The sequence below is a fragment of the Amphiprion ocellaris genome, chromosome 9, assembly GCF_022539595.1.
Source record: "Amphiprion ocellaris isolate individual 3 ecotype Okinawa chromosome 9, ASM2253959v1, whole genome shotgun sequence".
Classification (NCBI taxonomy): domain Eukaryota; kingdom Metazoa; phylum Chordata; class Actinopteri; family Pomacentridae; genus Amphiprion; species Amphiprion ocellaris.
This window is the reverse complement of record NC_072774.1, coordinates 18,192,362-18,198,257: the sequence shown is the minus strand read 5'-3', so window position 1 is coordinate 18,198,257 and position 5,896 is coordinate 18,192,362. Positions and strand designations below refer to the sequence as shown.

Genomic DNA, 5,896 nt, shown 5'->3' with positions numbered 1-5,896 from the left:
AGTTCCTTCTTTTACTCACTATCTCCCCAGCCTTAGAAAAAAAAACCTGTTCACACGACACAAATGAGGTTGAGGGACACAGGAAATGTTTGGCTCCATTGTACAAGTTTGGGTAAACAGTTTTGTGGGTTGCCCAGTAAGCCAGCAGGTCTGCCGTTCTTTCTACAATTGCATTCGCTGTGGCGCTTTGCATTTGCCAGGCTCTACTTGCGTCTTCATCTAATAGGCTCCACAGTTGAACTGAAAAATACTGAAGATCATCATCATCATCACCAGAAATGTCAGTCATTCCCTATTCAGAAGAGAAAAAAAATACCTGTGGAAGGTGCTGCTGGTGGTGGAGGACGAGGCTGTGGTGGTGCTTGTGAAGTAGATGACTGCTGCTTGGCATTCTTTATGTTAATTGTTGTGCATTCTGTTATTAAATGTTCTTTCACACTGGCTGCCACTCTGACTGGTGAATCCAAAAGTTTTGAACTGTAGAGCCACAAGTGTAGCAACAGTCAGTGAACTGTTCTTTTCTTTGGTTTGTAGTCTGTCAGCTAAGCACCTGACAAGGTTCTGTGCCAGGTGTTGTGGTATGGGGGTGGTTAGTTGGGAATATATATATATATAATCTATCTATCTATTTATCTATCTATCTATCTATCTATCTATCTATCTATCTATCTATCTATCTATCTATCTATCTATCTATCTATCTATCTATCTATCTATCTATCTATCTATCTATCTATCTATTCTCTACGAAATACAAAATCTGACATACTACTAACTCTCAAAGCAAAAACAACAGCAAAAAAAACAATCTATTCTGCGAAAAACAATTCAAATGAACAACACTAGGGATCTCCTATCCACTCGATCCCGCTGAGTGATTCACATAACAAACCGAACCAATCAGGTGATTCGAAGCAGTTGCGTGCTTCAAACGTCACTGAAGTGATTCAAACGTCACGAGTCACGTGACCAAACCACGCCTCGGCACAGTGGCTCGATACGTTTGCTTCATGAGCTACAGCGCATGTGTCCAAGCCTCGGGTACCAGAGGACCATCACTACTGGTAGCATCTCTGGCTGCTGTTGATCTTGTTTTTGGAGTAAAACACGGTAAGAAGATAAATACTTCTAACCAGTAGCGTTGTTTTGTTGTACGTTAAGTCAGCGACTTGTGAAGAGTTGTGTTTTGTCGTGTTTGAGCAGTTGGTCCGGACGCGTTAGCTAGCTAAGCGGCTAAGTTAGCTAGCGGGCTAATTAACACAGGTGGCTAACTTACCGCTGAACACCTGTGTTAGTTGCTGCCCCAGCTGTCCTCATTATTAGAATGACATTCTCAACCTCTATTTCTCTGCTGTGTATTTTAGCTTTTAAAAAAGTTATTTTACTTTAAGGTTATCTGAAACCCGTTGAGCTGCACTGAAGTTTAACATTCAGCTGGTTTGAATTAAATCACGTTTAACTTAACATTGCACAACATTATCTCTCTGAATCTCCATAATTTCATTAAATTCCTTCTCTCTTCCACTGCTCAAGTTCAATCCAGTATATAAAATGACATTAATAGTGAACAAACTAACAACCAGCCATTGTATTTATTTATTATTGCATGTATTTGTAGTAAAACATGAGTTGAAACATCCTACTTTTGGATCTAGAACTGCACAAGCCGTTCATTTTCAGTCACCTGATGAGTTAAACTCCCCTTTTTATGTGAGGTTGAAGCAGAAAGTCTGAGTTAACAAAGAAAGTTCTTTATAATTTGCGGTACCTGTTATCTCTGACTGAGGCTTTAGTTTTTGTTGAGCTGATTTACACGTAGAAACTTTGTTCAGGAAGATTTCTCAGTAGCTCAGAGGACAGGCTGCTTTATACACAACCTTGTAAGAGAATGTCTGTCAATGCTTTCAGCAGAATTTAGAAACACAACACTTCCTAAACAGATATTTTGAGGCTGTGAGGTTGAACGTTTGAGAGTATATCAGTGTGTTTGTTTGTGGTCTTTCTGTTTCTAGGTGGAAGCTGAATTAGTGAGGATGACTCCTGCTCCTGTCATCTCTAAGCTCCTCACACATCTTTACCTGCACATGAGGAAAATCACTCCCGTACAATGCAGGTATGTTTGTCATTATTATAAAAAGATGTTGCCTGGTGACCTGTCAGAAACCCATTATACAGAGTTAGCCAAAAAAATGTATACACACATCAGAAATAGAAAAACTTGCATAAATATTTCAATACCAAATTTATTCAGACATCAGGAGATTAATAAAAGTTATCTTTGGCCTCTACAATTACAAGAGGTGATCAAAGTGGTGGCCACTGGCTTCCAGACATTTCTGTTTTGTTGTAGACGTCACTTGTTGATGCTCCATTCATGAGGGTAGCGCCATCTGTTGGGAAAACATCGTACAACAGGACACAGAGTTGTGATTTGATCAAACTTAGAAAGAGGTATCTATATGTATAGAAGTACTTATACAAATGAAATATTTATAAAAGTTTTTCTTTTCCTGATGTGTGTACATTATTTTGGCTGACTCTGAACTTAATGAGAACAAAACTGCCATTTAATTGTTGCTCTGAAAGCTTCTTTGGTGAAAACCGGCTGGTGTTCTGCTTTGAAACAAACTGCTGTTGAGGTCTGTGTTTTTAGGTTTAACCCCACAGTTTCTAAATGAACTGACAGTTTGGTTTTTTTTTCCTGATCAATGTGGACGTTATAATTGATGGTAACATTTACTGATCATATAATCAGCATGACAATATAACAGTATAACATTCTGACCACCTGACTAATACTGTGTTGGTCCCTTTATGCTGCTAAAACTCCTCTGACCCAGTGGTTCATCAGAACCTCTGGGGATGTCCTGTGGATTCTGTGGATCCTGTGGGTTGCAGGGTGGGTCCTACCTAGACCAGGCTGATCCTGGACCATCCCACAGATGCTCAATCAGATGTGGATGTGGGGAGTGTGGAACCCAGGTGAACAGCTTAGCTCTGTCGTGTTCCTCGGCCCACTCCTGAGCTGTTTTTAGTTTGTCCTGCTGAGGGTGGCAGCTGGCATCAAGGACTGCTGTTGCCATGGAGACTAGGGGGTTGTTTGTCCTGCAGTGTTTAGGTGGTGGTACATGTCAAACATCCACATGAATGTCAAGGTTTCCCAGCAGAACGTTATATTAGAACAAGATGATGGATGTTGTTCTCTTCAGCTGTCAGTGGTCAGAATGTTGTGGCTGATCAGTGGATTTGTCTGCCTTTACTCTGACATCCAGAGTTATACAAAAGTGTAGTATGTGTGCAGTGCAGAAGAGATTTACTGTATTGTATGCAGTTTTAGTGGTCTCATCAGAGAAAATCATATCCATATACAGATTTTTATTAATTCCAGGGCTGGTTCAGTAAAGAATATAATAATAACTACATCGGATAATTCTTTGTCGCAGTTGGAATTTTGCAGACTGAGAGATGGTTGAGAAGGTTTGCAGTTCTTGTTTTAGCAAAATATGTTATTATAGAAGATCTTTATTGTCATTGTACATGAAATTATCTGCAAACCAGCGAAGTGCATCAGTCTGAGGTATCTAAAAATAAGTAAAGAAAAATGCTTCTAAAGCCAATAATAAAGAGAACATTTTGAGGGAATATTCTAAAAAGGAAAGAAAAGCTCCATTCTCACTCCTCTCAGGATAAACTGTCATTAAAATTGACTTTAAATTTAGCTTCAACACGAGATAAAAACATTAACTTTCATTACTGATGTTGTCAAGTTTTAGTAAAGTTCATGCTACTTTCATAAAATGATGAAAGTGAATAAATTGTATTTCTGTGATCTGTGTTTGATTTCTGTCTTTTCTCCTGTCATCCAGATGTTCAGAGGGAGATGATGCCACATCTGGTCCAGCTGATGGAAGGTCTTGAAGTTCTCTGACTGGCCTCGACTGAAGATGGTCGTCTCACTGGATTTAAGGTTCAGATGCTCAGTAACAAACTCCACCAATGAGCCAACAGGGAAGCTTTAGGTTTATTAAATGTTGCTATGAAGGTATCGCTGTTTTTCTTTGTGAATGCAATGTGCTCCAACTGAAACTTGAATTAGAACTTAGAAGTAAATCTTTCCATCTGAAAGGATTTAGTTGCATTAATGACCTCATAACATTCTAATTTTTATTCCAGTCTTGGCTGGAAATAGAATCTCTGTATTGATTCAGGTAAAAACTGAACTTCACAGCATGTTGGAGCAAAACAACCAGATGAAAACTGTGATGGTGTTGGATTGTCAGACCGTAATGTTGCAGCTCAAAGCAGCTTTTCTATCTCAGTTCATTCTGACATTCAGCTATGAATCAACACAGCAGATGGTGATCCATGCTGTGGAAGTCTCACATCTCCTGATTTAATGGAGCTGCTTTGCACTTTTTACACTGTTTATTCACCAACACTTTATTTAATAAAAGTCCCATCTAGTTTTTATGAGGAATGTGATGTTTTAATTTCTCTGTGAATAACTGCAGTCTAATGGAACAGCTGGAATTGTAACATCTGTCCTGATATTGATCATGAAGTATTGATCAGAATACTTATGGTCAGCAGTCATCCCTGAAGTTTTACATTAAAATCTTTACTTGTGTTGTGAACTTTAGTAAGAAGCAGAAACGTTAGCGTTGCCATGGATACATGAGTGTTAAATTCTGTCCTTGTTTCATTTTGGGAAATGCAGTCCAGCAGATGAGTTTGTTTTTACTGCCAGCTACCATTCAGTCTGAGATATTAAGAATAAATAAATAGAAACACAAGTATCTGATTGAAGGAACTTCTGCAGAGTCCTGGTTCCAGAACATGATGATAGAATTATAGACAAACTTTAACAAAAGCTGCCTGAGAGTTTACAGGTTTTTATGTTGGATTTCTTCAGTAATTTAATGAGTTATCAGCAAACATCGTGTTCATTTGATGAACTTCATTTCCTAAAACATCCAGAATTGGAGCTCATATCTTTGGCAGCTGTAAAGTTTCTGCTCCTTCAAAGTTCACAACACAAGTGAATTAATTCCTAAAACACTCTCAATGCTGGAGAGCGTTTGTGATGCTGAAGCAGTGACCAGTTTTTCTGTTTCTTCTCTGGAGATGCACAATGAGGGACGTCTGCAGAGACTGAGAAAGAGTCTCACCACATCCTGACATGAGGAAAAAGACTTTATTGAAGACTACAATGAGAAAAACTATCCAGACAGCAGACGGCTGCATTCAAGGTGAGCTCTGAACATTTGATATGGAACAGGAATTCAATAACGGCAGCATGAGCTTCATTTCAGTCTGTAGCTGCTGAATTCATGGATGAATCATCTGGCACTAGAGAAGAAGACCATCAAACATCCTTGTCAGCTGATGGAGGTCCAAGAGTCTCACCGAACAAACAACCTACAGAGTGAAGACCTCAAATCTGATTGGACGGCCTCCTGTTCAGCCACGTGTGAACAAATGCCTCTAAGCTGATTTGTTTTCTAAAATAAATCTAGTTTGAGTCCTAATCTATGCCTGTGTGTTTGCTTCTTTACACCGCTGTTAACAGTTTAGGCTGTTAGATTGTTCCAGATAAGACAAGTACAAGATTCTTCAGAGCCGTTCTACCATAAGCCTGACAGGAAGAACTCCAACAGCTACCGAATGTTCCTGTGGTTCCCTCAAGGCTACAGGAGGAGCCCTATGAGGACGAGCCGGTCCACCTGATGGCGGCCATCGCTGCGGTTCAAAGCCAACACCGACTACGTGGACTTCTACTGGACCACACGGAGGACTTCAAACCGGACCAACAAGTTCAGCGACTCCTCGACTCGTGGGTCTGAGGACGCCGCCGAGCCTCGGCCCAGCCGGCCTCCTGTCTGTGGATGTTTGAGTG

The 5,896-nt window shown here is 40.0% G+C and overlaps 1 long non-coding RNA gene across 1 annotated transcript; it reads left to right on the top strand.

Annotated features, from left to right (window-relative positions):
• Nucleotides 1-982: 982 nt before the first annotated feature.
• Nucleotides 983-5,528, top strand: LOC129349612 (uncharacterized). Its single transcript, XR_008602674.1, has 4 exons — nucleotides 983-1,110; nucleotides 2,013-2,113; nucleotides 3,867-5,249; nucleotides 5,313-5,528. It is a non-coding gene; the product is annotated as an uncharacterized LOC129349612 (long non-coding RNA).
• The last annotated feature ends 368 nt before the right edge of the window (nucleotides 5,529-5,896 follow it).